This window comes from Pseudophryne corroboree, chromosome 10 (genome assembly GCF_028390025.1).
Source record: "Pseudophryne corroboree isolate aPseCor3 chromosome 10, aPseCor3.hap2, whole genome shotgun sequence".
Lineage (NCBI taxonomy): Eukaryota > Metazoa > Chordata > Amphibia > Anura > Myobatrachidae > Pseudophryne > Pseudophryne corroboree.
In genome coordinates, this window is record NC_086453.1 from 292,692,200 (window position 1) to 292,708,864 (window position 16,665).

General features: G+C 48.5%; 1 protein-coding gene and 1 non-coding gene across 12 annotated transcripts in view; both read right to left on the reverse strand.

Annotated features, from left to right (window-relative positions):
• Window positions 1-16,665, reverse strand: part of CAMTA1 (calmodulin binding transcription activator 1) — a 2,328,268-nt gene that overhangs the window by 14,616 nt on the left and 2,296,987 nt on the right. The window lies entirely within an intron of this gene.
• On the reverse strand, window positions 404-529 carry LOC134968008 (U6atac minor spliceosomal RNA). Its single transcript, XR_010189310.1, has one exon. It is a non-coding gene; the product is annotated as a U6atac minor spliceosomal RNA (small nuclear RNA).

Genomic DNA, 16,665 nt, shown 5'->3' on the forward strand with positions numbered 1-16,665 from the left:
AGTGTTATGCCTACTGCTGTGTTAATAGACATTAATTTGCTAATTTCCTGTCCGATGCCTCCTTAAAGGAGGGACTGGTAGCACCATCTTTTTGAACAGACGAAACACTGAGGAGTCTACTGTAGGGGGGAGTCTTGCATAACCTCCTACTGTCAGCAGGGAAGCATATGTCAACAAAAGTGGATGGGGCACCTGGAATATTTTATCCAGGTGCTTCCTGGCCGCTCTGATGTCCACCTTTAAAACTTGGCATATTGCGACAATCAATGCTTCAATGCCCTGGGACACAGTCTCCGGTTCCTCCAGGATCTGTTCCTCCCCTGTGTGTGGAAACTCGCCCTCAGTAATAAGGGCATATCCTCATCCTTTGAATCGTCCAACTGCAGGACAGAGGGTAACAGTCTTAAAAACTTGGTTAGAGATGCCACTAAGTAGGTGGCAGTGTCTTAACCGTAAATATGTTGTAAAGGCCACTGGAACCTCCATCCTTATCAAGGAGAGTGTTAACCTTCTCTCTTTTATACAACACCGTTTTGGAGACTTGGGTCACAGAGGGGGATGGGACCATGGCCTTAGTGAACCCTTCCACTGACCTTCCTAGGGCCCGAGCCCAGGCCGGTTCTGGGTCTGGTGAGGGGTCAGATTTCTGAGATCTGGAAACCTCCCGAAGAGGCTTCCAGCTCCGCAGACAGGTGTGACATAACCGCCCAAACTGGTGTATCCTGCACTTGTGGTGATCTATTGACCCTTGTTGCTCCTAATCACAAGAATCACATAAAAGGGAACCATCTGATTGAACTTTATGTGAATTTTTCTGAACACCTTGTGCAGGCAAAGTTCTTCTGTGAAGCCTTATAGCCCTTTTCCAGCCATGGTAAACACACTGATACATAAACAACACGGTAGCGCAGTGTGAAAGGAGAGACTGAGAGTTAAGACAGGCAGGAGAGAAGGCATACCTCCCAACTGTCCCGATTTTGTCAGGACAGTCCCGTTTTTCACAGTCTGTCCCGCTGTCCCACCCGCGGGTCGCAGTGTCCTGCGGGTGGGGGGGCAGTTGGGAGATCCCCCGTCACTCGCTGCTCTGAGCAGAGCAGCGATGAATAGATGCTGTGCACATGCGCACAGCATCTATTCCCCAACAGAGAGGGACAGGGGGCATGGCCAGCAGCTCTCTCAGCGCTGTCCGTGCACCCATAATGACAAAAATGGGGGCGTGGCTTGCGATCGGGTCAGCTGACACAAGACCATGCCCCATTTTCATTAGGCCACGCCCCTAACTCACACCAAAGTTGGGAGGTATGGAGAAGGGCAGAGGTGGAGGATAATCACACTAGCCCCAATTAGCGCTGTTAGCAATGCTAAAACGCTAGGTACAGTATATGCAGTATCAAAAGTGAAAGTGAAACTCAGTTACATGTACTCAATTACTCTCCTGTCAAATCCTCTACACGGGAGGCAATCACGAGACCTCGGTCACAATGCCAACGCCGGAATCCCGACAGGCCGTGAAATGCCGCCATCGGAAAAACAGCGCCACAGGCTTTTCTCCCTCTGTGTGTGTACGACACCCATAGAGGGAGAATATAACCTGTGGCGGGCGAGCGCACCGTGCCCGCATCAAGCCTGTAAAGGGCTTTCTAGCGCTCGCCCCGCTGGTGGCCGCGATCACAATGTCGGTATCTTAACAGCCGGCATCCCAGCTGCCGGTAAATAGTATGTATTCCCCTCTACACCATTGACAACTCACAATCTTGTTTAAGGTCTCTCAGTCTCAGCGCTACCTTAGAAGGTCAGCAGCAGCTCTTAAATGGTGTTGTAGGGACCACCGGAGAGTGCGTCCTCTGCCTTTTGTAATGGCCGCTGACTTCTTTCTGCTATACTGTGATAGTGCCGGGGCAACTGAGAGCAAGGAACTGAACACCGGGAGTTAGCAACGACCCTCCGACCCCCCCCCCCCCCCCCCCTTCCCCGACCCCCCTATGGCACTCTCTTGTGCGGACCGCTGCTGGGACTTCCTAAACCACAGTCATTTTTTGTGCCTGGCTTCCCACTAATCAGAAGCCAGGCGTTATACTCACAGAGCTGCCGTTTGCTGGCCTATGGCAATTGAGGCTAGGGGGGGGGTGAGGCGCGTGCCGCATGCAGCAGCATACTGTGCTACACCACAGACGGTGGTCTCTGAGCTGGAGACCCCTGCACGAACCACAAGCAGTTGCGGGGGACCCACCGGGCAGCTCCATCGTCGCAAACAGGCAGAGGCAGTCACTGCCTGTCATCTCTTCTTGCTTGGCTGCAGAATCTCTAGCATTTAAAAAAAAGTTTTTGCCTTTGAGGAGAAGCCCAGGATGTGACCAGCTACCTCGGGCACTAAACTAAGACTGGCTTGTAGGAGGGGTACAGAGGGGGAGGATATAGTCACACTTCTAAATTCTTAAAGTGGCAGCTCCCGGTTCGCACACACTTTATACCCCATAGTAAAGAGCACTCCAGTGTCCCCTAGTGGATGAAGGAGAAATAACCATTTTTAGATACAGTATATCATATTTTAAAAACTTCTCATTTAAAAAAAACAAAACACAAAAAAAGTCTGATGACATTTTGACGACACAACTATTCAAACATGTCAGACAGCTGAGAGGCTATAGTAGACAATGCAAGAACAGATGTACCCATACAATGTCAAACATGGCAATGTATTAAAAGTACTCGGAATATGTCGGGTCACCTCAGTGTGCCCCCACTCTGTCTGTCCCCTGCTCCCATACCCTTCCATGCACACACTCAGGGCTGGATTAAGCCTTCAGGGTTCCCGGGGCACTGAAGACAGTCTATTCCCCTTTTCTGCAGTGGGGTACACTGGGATTCCACAGGGAATAACATTGGGGTGTAGAGTTGGATCTTGATCCGAGGCATCAACAGGCTAAAGCTTTGACTGTTCCCAAGATGCACTGCACCCAGGGCCGGTTCTGGCGCTCTGTGCGCCCCGGGCGGCAACAGGGGGCGTGGCTTTGTACAGGGGGCGTGGTCATTTACGCCCCCTGTACAGACTGAAATGATCCGCTGCTGCTGTGTGCCCCCCGCTGCCTCCCTGCTGCCGCTGGCCGCTGCCCCCCCCGCTGCCGCTGTGAAGGGAAACTAGACGCGTACGTGTCTAGTTTCCCTTCGTGGAGAGGTCCTTTACTGTGCGGTGCGCGATGACGGGCAGCGGGGGGCACACAGCAGCAGCGGATCTTGCCCTGGTGCGGCGCCCTCCGGATGGCGCCCTGCGCCCTCCAGAAGGCGGCGCCCCGGGCAAAAGTCCTGCTTGCCCGTGGCAAGATCCGCTACTGACTGCACCGCCTCCTCTATATCCCCGCCTCCAGGCACTGGAGCTCAGTTTTGCAGTTGGTGCCTGCAGTGCAGGCAGCTAACAGGATGGGCTACTCTAAACAGCCCTGAAAAGAGCTTTTCTGAGAAGAAAGAAGACTTCAAGGGCCGCAGCACAGGCACTAGATGCTATATGTCATACTGACATATCGTGCTGCAGCTCCATCACCTCCCCCAGCAGCGCTATATACTCCCACGCCCTGGTTGCCGGGTACTTACAGTGGAGGCGCCCCGGTCTCATCAGGCACACAACACCGGTGCCGCTCTCCTGGATCGTGTGGCCGCACTTACAGGGAGGAGGTAAGAGGGTCCCCCAGGTTGGACCCGCCGAAATCACGATCCGGACGCGGTCCCAAGAGACGGACCGTGTCGCTGACGTGGACACTGTGGCCGTGCAGGGACCCCACTATATCCACCACGGCAAAGCGCACAGGTCGGATTTACTAAAATTCGTTTATTACAGGCTCCCAGAGTACTCGGTGGTGAAGCCCAGCAGAGGGGATAAGGCGCTGACCTATAGCCCCTCCCCCAGCCCCAGGTGCCATCTACAGCAGATGTTCCCGCCCTGGAGCTGCATCTCTCTCTCTCTCTCACTCCCTGTCCGCGTTTGGGCGCCATTACACAGAGCTGCGCTGATCCTGGGACTGCAGGGCACTGTCTCCTCTGTAAAGCCGCCTGCCTCATCAGCGCTGTGTATTTACAGGACACTTAAGTATTCTACATGTCGTTTAGACAGTGTTAGTTAAGAACAAGTGCATAACTACAGGAATATTTAGTGCAAGTATTCTGTGATATACATCCAGTGTTGTTTCCTGTGCATTGTTATATCTGTATACATACATAGTTTTATGTAGTATTACTAGTCCAGTGCAGTCTTATTGTTTTGTGTAATAATTTCTGCATTGTACATGTGACTTGTGTGCCTATAGCTGCCGTGTGGTTTCACGTCTTGCTATCACTATATTCTGTACCCTGAGGGGGTTAAGTGCGTCAGGGTCATATATATATATATATATATATATATATATACACACACACTGCTCAAAAAAATAAAGGGAACACTTAAACAACACAATGTAACTCCAAGTCAATCACACTTCTGTGAAATCAAACTGTCCACTTAGGAAGCAACACTGATTGACAATCAAATTCACATGCTGTTGTGCAAATGGAATAGACAACAGGTGGAAATTATAAGCAATTAGCAAGACACGCCCAATAAAGGAATTGTTCTGCAGGTGGTGACCACAGACCACTTCTCAGCTCCTATGCTTTCTGGCTGATGTTTTGGTCACTTTTGAAAGCTGGCGGTGCTTTCACTCTAGTGGTAGCATGAGACGGAGTCTACAACCCACACAAGTGGCTCAGGTAGTGCAGCTCATCCAGGATGGCACATCAATGCGAGCTGTGGCAAGGTGGTTTGCTGTATCTGTCAGCGTAGTGTCCCGAGCATGGAGGCGCTACCAGGAGACAGGCCAGTACATCAGGAGACGTGGTGGAGGCCGTAGGAGGGCAACAACCCAGCAGCAGGACCACTACTTCTGCCTTTGTGCAAGGAGGAACAGGAGGAGCACTGCCAGAGCCCTGCAAAATGACCTCCAGCAAGCCACAAATGTGCATGTGTCTACTCAAACGATCAGAAACAGACTCCATGAGGGTGGTATGAGGGCCCGACGTCCACAGGTGGGGGTTGTGCTTACAGCCCAACACCGTGCAGGATGTTTGGCATTTGCCAGAGAACACCAAGATTGGCAAATTCGCCACTGGCGCCCTGTGCTCTTCACAGATGAAAGCAGGTTCTCACTGAGCACATGTGACAGACGTGACAGAGTCTGGAGACGCCAAGGAGAATGTTCTTCTGCCTGCAACATCCTCCAGCATGACCGGTTTGGCAGTGGGTCAGTAATGGTGCAAAGAGGCATTTCTATTGGGGGGCCGCACAGCCCTCCATGTGCTCGCCAGATGTAGCCTGACTGCCATTAGGTACCGAGATGAGATCCTCAGACCCCTTGTGAGACCATATGCTGGTGCGGTTGGCCCTGGGTTCCTCCTAATGCAAGACAATGCTAGACCTCATGTGGCTGGAGTGTGTCAGCAGTTCCTGCAAGATGAAGGCATTGATGCCATGGACTGGCCCGCCCGTTCCCCAGACCTGAATCCAATTGAGCACATCTGGGACATCATGTATTGCTCCATCCACCAGGATGGAGGTCCAGGTCTGGGAGGAGATCCCTCAGGAGACCATCCGCCACCTCATCAGGAGCATGCCCAGGCGTTGTAGGGAGGTCATACAGGCACATGGAGGCCACACACACTACTGAGCCTCATTTTGACTTGTTTTAAGGACATTACATCAAAGTTGGATCAGCGTGTAGTGTGTTTTTCCACTTTAATTTTGAGTGTGACCCCAAATCCAGACCTCCATGGGTTAATAAATATGATTTCCATTAATCATTTTTGTGTGATTTTGTTGTCAGCACATTCAACTATGTAAAGAACAAAGTATTTAATAAGAATATTTCATTCATTCAGATCTAGGATGTGTTATTTTAGTGTTCCCTTTATTTTTTTGAGCAGTGTATATACATATAGTGTTTCACAGGATATACTGTTTTTTTTGTATTTTTCTCTGTGTATTTCAGTCACCCTATACCACTTAAATCCTCTGTTTGTGTTCTGCTTTGGCAGTCACACTCCACAGTGGGGTTTTTGTCAGGTACTGTGTCTGGCTCTATTGTACTGTTACGCCCTAAGGCTACGTTTCCATATAATGTCTGCTACACAGGGCGGGAGATCCGTGGCTGATTCTGCATCATGCAGTGCTGACGCCCATGGATTTATCTGAGGAAAATATTCCAGCTGAGGGTCCAGGTAACGGGGGTTCTGTACCCCTCAGTCAGTCTGCAGCACCGGTGGCACACTAAGACCCACCTTGGGCTGCTTTTTCTAATTTACTGACTACGCTAGTAACGAGACTTAAGCCCCCTGTAGGACCTCCTGTGCCATTTCAGCCACATATTGTCCCTGTAGTTAATCCGCCATGGGCGGATACTCTGTCAACTCAGTTACAGCAATTAAATCAGTCTTTGGTTAAACAAAAGCATAACCCTCGCTCTCCTAGGACCAAAGTGTCATCTAAGAGGGCCATTTCTTACTCACAATCCACTCATGTTTCGGATACTTCATCCGATTAAGATGGGGTATATACTGACCCATCAGACACTGATGCAGATGCTTCTGATGAGGAATCTACAATGCAGGTTGATGTTTCTGACCTATTGGAGGCTAACAAACTGATTCTTCAGATTGAGGATGAAACTGATCCTCCAGATACGTCTAAGAAACCTGATAAGTTTAAACGTCAGAAGGTGGGATGCGGTCAATATACCGACACCGGGATCCCGAACGACACAATCCCGACAAATTCTCCCTCTGTGGGTGTCCACGACACCCACAGAGGGAAAATAAATTAGTGTGCCGAGCGTAGCGAGGAACCGTGCCCGCAGCGCGGCGGCACAGCGAGCCCGCAAGGGGCTGCGTTGCGCTTGCCCCCGTCGGGATTGTGCCGGTCGGGATCCCGGTGTTGGTATTCCGACCGCCGGGATCCCGTCCGGTGGGATCTCGTACTGATCCCCAGAAGTTTACTAAATTAGTTTTGCCACATTCTGACCATTTGGTTGACATACGTCAGGAATCCTGGGAGTCTCCAGGGAAGAAATTCTCCCTGTCTAAAAAGATGCTAGCTCGTTATCCCCTCTCTGCAGAGTTGAGTAAGAATTGGGAAACACCACCACCGGTGGACTCACATGTACTCTGCCTGTCACTACTGTCACCTCTCTGAAAGAACCGACGGATAAGCGCGTGGAGGGTTGCTTGAAGCCTATTTACACTCTTGCGGGTGCTGTACATAGACCCACTACAGCTGCTTCTTGGGCTGCAAAGGGTATTGAAGCGTGGGTTCAAGCTTTCGAGGCAGAGCTACCTCTGGATTTTTCTGATAATGCCAGACAGTGTCTATTAGTGTTCACGCTAGGCAGTTTTAGCAGGGCGCCGCGCCCTGCCCGATTTTTTTAAGGGCAAAACCCGCCCTGCCCTTTCTGCGGCACCCTGCTAAAACTGCCGCCCGCTTCCTGCCCTCACAGCGTGTAAAGATGCCGTGCGCATGCGCGCGACATCCATTCACGCTGAGAGAGCGCTTGGGGGAATCCCAGCACCTCCGTAGGTGCTGGGCACGCCCCCAACAGTGACACCACCAGCCGCGTACGCCCCTTTTTATTACCCGAGATGATCCCGCCCCCTATTTTGCATGGCCACGCCCCCTTTTTGCCCCGCGCGCGCTAGTGCCCCTCTAGAACCGGCGCCCTGCCCGGCCCGGATTCTAGAGTGAACACTATGTCTATCATATATTACCACAGCCTCTCATTACATTCAGGAGGCGGCCTCTGATGCCGGTGTTCTGGCGGCCAAAGCATCTACTACGTCCATTCTGGCTCGCCGGATTCTGTGGTTGCGTTCCTGGTTGGTAGACCTGGACTCGAAAAAGACCTTGGAGGTTATCCCTTTTAAGGGAGACATCCTATTCGGGGAAGATTTAAACAAGATTGTTGCTGATTTAGCATGTACTAAAACTGCATGTCTACCAAGAACTAATCCTTCGGCTCCGAAGGCTTAAAGTACCTCCTTTCGTTCCTTTCGACCTCCAAGTAAAGCAAAGGGTCAGGCATACCCGAAACAGGCTTGCACTTCCAAAACCTCTAAGCCCAAACCTAAATGTTCTTGGGCTGCCCGTCAGCCTGCTTCCAAAACAGACAAACCTGCTGCATGAGGGGGCTGGCCTCCCCCTGGGGGATCCCAGGTATGGTTACAGACCACTTCGGATGCCGGGGTGAGGGAAGTTGTCACTCGCGGATACGCCATCTCTTTCAAGACACGTCCCCCTCACAGGTTTTGCTCGACGGTTATCCCTTCGGATCCGTTACAGGCAAAGACTCTACGTTTGGTGGTGCAATCACTCCTGGACACGGGAGTGATAGTGCCGGTGCCTCTACCTCAGAAGGGCAGGGTATACTATTCAACGCTGTTCCTAGTCCTGAAGCTGAATGGATCTTCCCAGCCCATTCTCAACCTCAAATCTTTCAACAAATTTGTGAAGGTATCCAAATTCTGTATGGAAACTCTTCGCCCTATTGTTCTGGCTTTGGAGCCCAAGGATTATATGGTATCCCTGGACATACAGGATGCTTACCTACACATACCTATTGCCATATCGCATCAGCAGTATCTGCGGTTTGCTATTGGCAACCTACATTATCAATTCCAAGCCTTGCCCTTTGGACTGACTACAGCTCCTCAGATCTTCACAAAGGTCTTGGCAGTAATGACGCCCATTCTCCGTCGTCAAGGTATCAGGATCCTGCCGTATCTGGATGACTTGGATCCTGGCGAACTACCCCGAAGAGGTTCTCACACGTCATCTGGAACGGACAGTCCAATTCCTACAAGCACACGGGTGGCTCATCAATTGGAGGATATCCTCACTGGTCCCTGCTCAGAGCATGGTGCACCTGGGGGCATTACTGGACACACACAACCAACGTTTGTTCTCGTCTCCAGAGAAGGTCCTGAAGCTTCAGGACAGGATAAGATGCTTCCTCTCTCGCCCACGAGTGTCGATACACTCTGCGATGCAAGTACTAGGCCTCATGGTGTCGGCTTGCGACATGGTAGAGTACGCTCAATTTCACTCTCACCCTCTGCAGAAGCATACCCTTGCCAGGTGAGATGGCCTGTCTCACCGGATCAGATCTCACATGATCTCCTTGACTCCGGAGGTTCGTCTGTCACTGAGCTGGTGGCTATAGGACCAACAATTGAGCAGGGGTCGTCCCTGCCAGTCTGCGGGGTTTGGGCGCTATGTTGGAGCAACACTCTCTTCAGGTTCGGTGGACCAGGGAGGAATCTCTCCTCCCGATAAATATTCTTGAGTTGCGGGCAGTGTTTAATGCTCTGAAACTTGCCCTGCCTCTGGTACAGAACAGGCCTGTTCAAGTACAGTCAGACAAGGCCACCACGGTGGCGTACATAAATCATCAAGGCGGCACGCGAAGCCGCATGGCAATGTTGGAAGTGTCAAAGATTCTTCAATAGGCGGAACGCCATCTGCCAGCCATATCGGCAGTGTTCATTCTGGGGGTCCTCAACTGGGAAGCGGACTTCCTCAGTCGTCAGGACGTACACGCTGGAGTGGAGCCTTCATCCAGAAGTATTTCAACTCCTAGTGGACAAGTGGGGCCTACCAGATGTAGACCTGATGGCGTCTTGACACAATCACAAGGTTCGTGGACACACTGGCAATTCCATGGAACTATCAGCTACCGTACGTGTTCCCTCCGGTCTCACTTCTGCCCAGGGTAATAAGGAAGTTCAAGCAAGAATACTACTTCTAATTGTTCCAGCGTGGCCCAGACGGCATTGTTTCTTAGACCTGCAGGCTATCTCGATAGAGCGTCCTCTTCTGCTTCCGCAACACCCAGACCTCCTCGTTCAGGGCCCTTGTGTATACCAAGATTTGGCTTTGACAGCATGGCTCTTGAATCTTCACTCCTGAGGGCCAAAGGTTTTTCTGAGGCGGTCACATTCAAACTATGTTGAAAGCCCGTAAACCAGCTTCAGCTCGGATTTATTATAGGGTCTGGAATTCTTACTTCACCTGGTGTGCGGCTAAGAATTACGATGTATACAAGTTCAGTACTGCCAAACTTTTTGCTTTTCTGCAACAGGGCCTGGACTTAGGCCTTTGTCTGTCCTCCCTCAAGGTTCATATATCTGCCTTGTCGGTGTGGTTTCAGAGAAAGATTGCGTCTCTTCCTGACATTCACACTTTCACTGAGGGTGTTTTATGGATTCAACCTCCCTATGTCCCTCCTGTGGCTCCATGGGATTTGTCTGTTGTTCTGAATGCCCTGCAAGAGTCTCCATTTGAGCCTCTGAGTCTGTGGACCTTAAATGGATTACGCTTAAGGTCTTATTTTTGCTGGCTATTGCCTCTGCTAAAAGGGTTTCAGACTTGGGTGCCTTGTCTTGTTGGTCACCCTTTCTGATTTTTCACCGTGACCGTGCGGTTCTTAGAACTCGCCCTGGTTATCTACCTAAGGTGGTGTCATCTTTCCACCTTAACCAAGAGATTGTGGTTCCGGCCTTTATCTCTCTTGATTTATCCTCCAAAGAGTGGTCTTTGGATGTGGTACGGGATCTCCGTATATATGTGAAGAGAACCGCCTCCTTTAGGAGTCCTGATTCTCTCTTTGTCCTTTTTGGTTTTCACAAACGTGGCTGGCCAGTGAATAAGCAGACCTTGGCCAGATGGATTAGAATGGTGATTGCACAAGCTTATGTACAGGCTGGACTTCCAGCTCCTGCTGATATTAAGGCCCATTCTACTCAGTCTGTTAGACCTTCTTGGGCGGCCCGCCGCGGCGCATCCCTTGAACAATTGTGCAAGGCAGCTACGTGGTCCTCAGTGAACACTTTCATCAGTTTCTATGCCTTTGATACCTCCGCCTCCCAGGATGCCTCCTTTTAACGCCGGGTTCTTGTGCCCGCTACAGAGCGTCCCCTCCCATGAGGAACTGCTTTAGGACATCCCCGATGTTATTCCCTGTGGAATCCCAGTGTACCCCGCTGCAGAAAAGGAGATTTATGGCAGACTTACAGTACCATGGTTAAATCTTTTTCTGCAAGGTACAGGGCGCCCACAGGGCACCCACCCTGATGCACTTAGCTTCTTTGGGTTTGTATGGCATTAGCCGCTGGTACCTTCTCCTGTCGAGAGAATGTGGTTCTATGTGGCTAACATCTACCGTCTCTTTTACCTGCTACTGCATTGGACTGGTTAACAAAACTGAGCTCCAGTGCCTGGAGGCGGGGATAGAGAGGAGGCGGTGCAGTGCATCTTGAGAACAGTCAAAGCTTTAGCCTGTTGGTGCCTCATATCAAGATCCAACTCCACACCTCGATGTTATTCCCTGTGGAATCCAGTGTACCTCGTAGAAAGAGATTTAACCATGGTAAGACTACCATAAATCTTCTTATACTGTATAATATATTTAATGACCCTTAAATATTTGATGACGTGCCCTCACTCCTCCTTAAATATTTAATGACCCCTCCACACACCCACCCCTTAGATATTTGATGATCCCCCCTACCCTACAACTATTTAATGTTCAACCCCACCCTTTATCTATTTAATAAACCAGATTTCGACTCCAGTCTCCCGCTCGTCACCTTCTTGGGGAGATGAGATGTCCCCCAGGGTCAGCTGCACAGCGCAGTCGGCATCTACTAGTCAATGGCGCAGATGGAGAAGGGGAGCAAGTCGCACCGCCACTGCCGCTGTGGTTACACACAGCAGAGTAGTGTCAGACACAGTTGCAGGAGTTGGGGATGATTGTCAAGGCCCCACCCCCGGCCAATGATTCTTGATTCTCAAGGCCCCCCACCACGGCCTGAGCTGCTGTACAGGGATGATGATTTTGTCCGTCTACAGGCTCTGCAGCAGCTCTACCAGCAGCTTCTGCTGCGGCTGGGAGAGATGCTGCTGTCGGTACAGCCTGGAGACGGACAAAATCATCCCTGTACAGCAGCTCCGGCCAAGGGGGGGGCCTTGCGATAAGGCGGCACGGGGTTACTTACTCCGGCACTGCACACGTATGTTGGAGACAGGACAGACCTTACACAATCATTATATATAAATACATATAACATTAAGCACTATGTTACCATTTGTTACAGAGCTAAGTACAGGAAGGCACAAGTCCTTTAAATACACCCAGTGAGGGTTGTTGCTGCTCTAAAACCTAAGAACAGTCTGCACAAATTACAAGGAAAATCTATATTTGAGACTTCAAAGAGGTATCAAAGGTTGTGTATAAATAAGTAGAATAATATATTCTACCTGGAATCACTTAAAGGTGTAAATATATTTAGCATGCTATTAACCGCTGAATCAGAAAACTATATTATGGTAGCGTTACACATGAAAAGGGTTGACATGACTTTTTACAATTTTTTATTTATTTATAATTTTTCATACTTTACCATCCACGTGGACTACAACTGGGAATAGTAACCTGTGCTGAGCGCAGTGATAGCGGAGCAAGACACATTGCCTGCAACATGGCGAGCCATGCAAGGGGACTCGGTGCACTAATTAGGGTTACTGGTAATGTCGCACAAAAAATTACACCAAAAATGCCATGTCCACCTTTTCATGTGTCAACCTGTCCTGTGTCAACCATTGCAATGTGTTGATCTTTTTCCCATGTCGACTATATCCATGTTGACCAATAGTAAGCGACCTATTGACTTTCGACCTTAACTAGGCCGACCCTTTGAACCATAACCTCTGTGACAAGCACACTGGGCTCACTTCGCTCAATTACATATCTTTTTACTTTCCGCTCTGGTTCTGAAAATGTATAAAATAAATGGAATAACTAGATTATTTGACAGAAATGACTATGAACCACTGGAGAACGCTACCACAGAGTTGGACCACCTCTGATTGTCTCTACATTCATTGTCTCTTTACGCATCTCCCTTTTTTTGTGACTGAGGAACTTGGAATAACCCGTTTGTTGAACACCCTAGAATAAAGAATCTTATTAGTTGATGTTATTGGTGGACCATGCCTTTAGAAAGACCTTATTGAATACATCACAGCTTGTTTCAAATGTGCACTAACAAGGTCTAATTGGGCTCTCCAATGCTCCTTCCTGTTTCAGCTAGGCCCTGGTCCCACACAGTAATGGACTTTTTCACTGATCTATCTGTTTCTAAAGGCTCTTCTGCTATTTGGGTTATAGTTGATCTTTTTATAAAATGTCTGACTGTATCCCTATTAGGAAGGCCAATCCTGGGCCGTTTTTCAATCCCAGGATTCAGGATTGAAAAACGCGCAATCCGAGGATTCTCGGGATCTCGAGATTGCAGTATGGATCAGTATAGGGAGCAGGGAGAGTGGGGAGCAGTGAGGAAGGGTGTAGGGAGCAGCGAGTGAGTGTAGAGAGCAGTGAGGGAAGGGTGGGTATAGGGAGCAGTGCGGGAGGGTGGGTGTAGGGAGCAGTGAGGAAGGGTGGGTGTAGGGAGCAGTGAGGAAGGGTGCAGGGAACAGTGAGGGAGGGTGGTAGTAGAGAGCAGTGATGTTGGATGTGTGGGAAACATGGACAGGATGGATGTAGGAAGTATATATGGTGCTTCCTATTAGGCGTGTAGCCATAGACACAAACACAATGTTGGCAGCAGTTCAAATTGGAGCTGACAGTCTGGCAGCCAATCAGGAGCCACTAATGTGGTCACTTCTCTGAATGGCTGCCGGCACGCCAGCTCCGAGTGGCTGGCAGTCAGTGCTACATTTGAAATGCCGCCGATGCTGTCAAATCTCTGCATTTTTGGCCCAAAATCCTGAAATCCCATCGATCCCCATCCTGGGATTGGCCTCCCTAATCCCTATTAAAGGTCTCCAAATTATTTCTAGCCTTTCCAAAATATACATCAAGGAAGTTTTCATTGACATAGTTCCTACAGGTAATGATCTCAAATCATGTACTTGAATTTCTGGCCAAGTTGTACAGAAATTTCTGCAATAAATTTGGAGTCAAACTAAATTCTGTATTACCATCTCATCTACAATCCTAATATCTAATAAAAACAGTTCAAAAAAGTCTGGAGATGATTTTTAAATATGGCTCCACCAAAATAACTACGTTACTGTCATGGGAAGTTTGCTATAATAATGACATTGATGACTCCACCAGCAAACATATGATTCCAGCTCCATTTCCTCCTTCTTCTGTTCTATCCACAGCTGATTACACCATAAACAACCTTCTAACTATTGGGCACATGAAGCCATTGACAGCTCTACAGTATTTCCAGATAAAAGCAAGCAGTTGATACACATTGTAGATTTGTTGTATAGCTTAGATGGCTTTCTACCAGGAATATTCGTTTGAAATGAGCTACTGTAAGACATTTGCACCATGTTTCATTGACCATCATTAGGTCTGTCAGATTACCGTCTTCATTCCAAATCTCCAATGCCTTCTATATCTTTGTTAATATCTGTTATCGGCAATTGTTTTTCCTTTTGTAATGAGCCTTCTAAAATCTTACTAGTAGACAATCCATGAGCATTTTAAATCGTTCTCATTCTTGAATAAAAAATATTTGATTTTTGGATCAAATGGGTGGACATTGTGGAGCTACTATAACAGAATGGCCCCTGCAACCACACGGCCTCATGAATGGTGGACCTGCTTTTCCTTGTTTGTGAACGTGCCCAGCAAAAACACCTCTTTTAAGGTGCTTGTGTCTGAGCAGGCATTAATTATACAGACGCCTGTGATGTTAGGACCTCTATAATTAAACCATTTCTGGTACCTCATCAATAAGTTGTATTACTATTTGTTAAGCTTAATAAGTACGCTTCTGAAATTGTCTTGGCTTGTTCTTAACTACTTGTGTTTGTAGCCACAATGTGCCCGGATTGCTCTACAATTCGGTACCATTTTTGCCTGTCTCATGCAAGTCCTGTATTATCTCTGTGAATCCTGTGTTGTCCTACATTAGAGACAGATACTATCTGGTGATACTAGTTCTCTACTTGCGGCAAGTCCCCCACTCTCCTAAAGGGAACCCTGTGGTGAAATTTGGGAAAGATGTATCAAGCATGGAGAAGTGATAAAGCAGTGATACAGCAGTGATAAATGCAAGGTGATAATGCACCAGCCAATCAGATCCAATATGTAAATTGACAGTTATGAGCTGATTGGCTGGTGCATTATCACCTTGCACTTATCACCGCTTTATCACTTCTTTATGCCTTCTCCAGACTTCATACATCTGCCCCTTTGTATCTTGGTCTTAGCCAATTCCAGTTGCTAGCAGCATTACTGGTTCACATCCAACTCCACTTATTATATATGCGCCATGGAAACAATTATATTGCAGTCAGGTGCTTCTTTGCCATGTCCATTTCCTGTAGTGCTTAGTGTGTAGACCGGGATTCACGAAGCAGCAGTAAAATGAAAATAAATAAATAAATAAATACAATGTACAAACATTTTTTTTAAAAAGGATTCCAAGTACTGTAACTATTTCCTCACATCAGCTTTCACTGTGGAAAGATCATTTTCTGCAGTTTGAGATCACAGTGGTGGATTTTTTAAAGACCTAGAGTATAAGGGTTCCGGTATGAATGGTCGACCATGTTATGATCGACAGTCATTAGGTCGACCACTATTGGTCGACATTGGCATGGTTGACATGGACAAAAGGTCGACACATGAAAGGTCGACACATGAAAAGGTCGACATGAGTGGGGTGTTTTACTTTTTTGTGTCGTTTTTTGCGTAAAGTGACGGGGAACCCCAATTAGTGCACCGCGTCCCATCGCATGGCTCGCTTTGCTCGCCATGCTTCGGGCAAGGTGCCTCGCTCCCATATTACCGTTCCCAATCGTAGTCCACGTGGATCATAAAGTATGGAAAAGTTCCACAAATGATTTTTTTTAAACGCATGTCGACCTTTTCATGTGTCGACCTTTCATGTGTCAGCCATTTTCATGCGTTGACCATGTGTCCATGTCGACCAATAGTAGTCGACCTAATGACTGTCGACCATAACATGGTCGACCATCCAGACGGATACCGAGTATAAGCATTTCCTCTATAAAGATACATTACTCCATGTCACATAAATACACCTATGATAAAATAAGATTTTACTTACCGATAAATCTATTTCTCGTAGTCCGTAGTGGATGCTGGGACTCCGTAAGGACCATGGGGAATAGCGGCTCCGCAGGAGACAGGGCACAAGAATAAAAGCTTTAGGATCAGGTGGTGTGCACTGGCTCCTCCCCCTATGACCCTCCTCCAAGCCTCAGTTAGGATACTGTGCCCGGACGAGCGTACATAATAAGGAAGGATATTGAATCCCGGGTAAGACTCATACCAGCCACACCAATCACACCGTACAACTTGTGATCTGAACCCAGTTAACAGTATGATAAAACGAAAAAGAGCCTCTGAAAAGATGGCTCACAACAATAATAACCCGAATTTTTGTAACAATAACTATATACCAGTATTGCAGACAATCCGCACTTGGGATGGGCGCCCAGCATCCACTACGGACTACGAGAAATAGATTTATCGGTAAGTAAAATCTTATTTTCTCTGACGTCCTAAGTGGATGCTGGGACTCCGTAAGGACCATGGGGATTATACCAAA